The sequence below is a fragment of the Patagioenas fasciata genome, unplaced genomic scaffold (genome assembly GCF_037038585.1).
Source record: "Patagioenas fasciata isolate bPatFas1 unplaced genomic scaffold, bPatFas1.hap1 Unplaced_296, whole genome shotgun sequence".
NCBI lineage: Eukaryota > Metazoa > Chordata > Aves > Columbiformes > Columbidae > Patagioenas > Patagioenas fasciata.
The window spans coordinates 32501-35000 of NW_027288728.1; the positions used below are offsets into that span (position 1 = coordinate 32501).

Below are 2500 nucleotides of genomic sequence, written 5' to 3' on the forward strand. Positions count from 1 at the left end.
GCAGCGCAACACGGGGCCGGGCCTCCGGGCGTTCCGGGCTGGCGCGCGGCGCCGGCTGGCGAGCGGCGGCAGCGGCTTCCCTTTCCCCGCCGCGCCTCTTCTCTCCCTCTTCCCCGGCGGAAGAGAGAGGGAGGGGAGCCGGCGGGCGGGGGGGGCGGGCTCCACCGCCGCCAACCTACGGGTGGCGAGCGAGGCTCTCGCGCCGGGCCGGCCGTGTCCCGCACCAGCGGCGGGCGGCCCGAGCCACGCCTCTCCTGCCGGGTTTCGTGCCGGGCTACTGAGGGAAACCCCGGCTCCCGGGCCAGGAGGGCGTAGGCGGTGGCGGCGGGCGTTCGGGCGCGCCCCCGCGGGCGGACGCTCCTCCGAGGGCGGCAGCGGAGGAGGCACCCCCGCGGGGCCCAGCAGGTCGTTTCCCTCGCCCCAGGGCCAGGTACCTAGCGTCCGCGCTTCTGCGGCCCTCCCTCTGGCGAGCCCGGGGGGTCGAAGGCCGGGAAGCCGGGCGGCGGTTTAAAGACTCGGGCGGCTCGCTGCGACCCGCCAGGGCTCCGGGCGGCGGCGCGAGGAGGCGGGTGCTTCCAGGGGGGCGGGAGTCGCTCTCGCGAGGCCCCTGGGAGTCCGTCGCCCGCTCCGTCGTCCTCCCTGACGCGGGGAGCCGTGCCGGGGAGGGGGTCCCTCTGCCCCCCCCTCTCTGCGGTCCGGCCTCGGCGGAAGTCCAGGCCGCGGCGCGGTCGGCCGCGGGCCGGCTCGCCTGCCTCGAAACGGGCGGCCCCGGCGCGGGGGGGGAAGCGCCGTCTGACGCGCGCTCTCTCTCCCTCGCCGGGGTGGCGAGGCCCCGCGGCGGGGTCTCGCCCGGTGGCCCGCGGCGGGGTTCCACCGCCCCCCCCTCGCACGGTGCGGGCGTCGCGCGGCGCCCTCCGCTTCCCCACTCGTCCTCGCCTCCCGGCCGAGCGGCTCGGCGGCCTCCGGTCGCCTCACCGCCGTCCAGGGTGGCGCCCCGGTCTGAGCGGCGGCGGCGCCGTTCGCCGTTAACGGTCCGCCGGAAGACGTCCGCTGCCGCCTGTGGCCGCCCCGGCTCGGGCCCCGACCGTCGCTGTCCACGTCGCCCTTTTCCCGGGCCTCGCCGGGCGAGGTGGGGGCGCGCGGGTGGGGGACGTCGCGTTCCCGGTCACCGTCCGCCGACGGCGGGCGGGAGAGCGGGCGCGTCGCCCCTGCTTCGAGCGCCGTCCGCCTTCGCGGCGGTGAGCCGCCCGCGGGAAGGGGGTCCGGGCGAGAAGCGGTGGCGGTGGTCCCGGGAGGGGCGAGCCGCTCCGGTTTGGTGGCTGGCGCTCTCCGGTGGGTCGCGGGCGGTGCGCGTCGCTGGCTTGGGGTTCCGACGGTGTCCGCCCCCGGCGCGTGGGCGGTCGAGCTCGCGGGAGCCCGTCTCGCCGTCCGGGGCGGGGAGGCGCGCGTGGGGAAGCCGGTGGACGTCGCGCGGCGTAGCCGGCCTCCGAGGGGGGCGCGTGTGTCGCCCCACGCGGGCTTTGCCCGGTCGCTGCCGCTCGTCCGGCAGCGTCCGCGCGCCGATTCGAGGTCCGGCAGGCGGCGCGTGGCCGGCGGTGCCGTGGCCTCCGCGCGGAGGCCGGGGCGAGCCCGGGCGCCTGGGCCGCCTCCGAAGCGGACAAGGGGCGTCCGTCTGTCGGGAGCGCGTGCTCCCCGCCCTTGCCGCTCGGGGTTTTCCGCTGGCTCTTTTCTCGCCACCCGGGCCTGTGTGTGTGTGTCGGTACGGTCAGCCGAGGCGAGGCCCTGATGCCGTCGCGCCGCGGGGCCGGCGGCGGGCCGTCCTCAGAGAGAGAAGGGGCCGCTTTTGGCGAGCGGTCCCGGCCCCCCCGCGCGCGCGGGGCGGCGCCGAAAGCCAGACAACTCTTAGCGGTGGATCACTCGGCTCGTGCGTCGATGAAGAACGCAGCTAGCTGCGAGAATTAATGTGAATTGCAGGACACATTGATCATCGACACTTCGAACGCACTTGCGGCCCCGGGTTCCTCCCGGGGCTACGCCTGTCTGAGCGTCGCTTGACGATCAATCGCCGGCCGGGCCGCCGTCCGCCTCCGGCGGCGCGGCCGCAGGCTGCGGCGCGGCTGGGGTTGCCTCGCAGGCCCCACGCGCGCCCGGGACCGCGGCGTCCCGGTGGCGCGCGCGAAGGCCTTCGTCCCCCTAAGTCGAGACTCGGGGAGCGCTCCGATGCTCCCCGCTCCCGGAGCGCCCGCTGTGCGGAGCTCGTCCCACCGTGCGGCCACGCCAGGGTTCCGTCGCAGGGACCCTGCTGCGCGGGCGGCGGTGGGGAGAGAGGCGAAGCGCGTGTCGGTGGGGGAGGCGCGGGCCTCGCCCCCGGTTTCGTCCCGCGCGGGCGGCTGTCTGCGGGTGGGTACCGCGGCGGTACCGTGCCGTGCTGCCGCGCGCGCGCGCGCGACCGCCGGGGACGGGGAACGTTCCCCGCGGCGTCCTTCCCCCTCCGCGCCGC

At 78.0% G+C, this 2500-nt stretch overlaps 1 non-coding gene across 1 annotated transcript; it reads left to right on the forward strand.

Moving 5' to 3' along the window:
- Nucleotides 1-1897: 1897 nt before the first annotated feature.
- Nucleotides 1898-2050, forward strand: LOC139826833 (5.8S ribosomal RNA). Its single transcript, XR_011736957.1, has one exon. It is a non-coding gene; the product is annotated as a 5.8S ribosomal RNA (ribosomal RNA).
- The last annotated feature ends 450 nt before the right edge of the window (nt 2051-2500 follow it).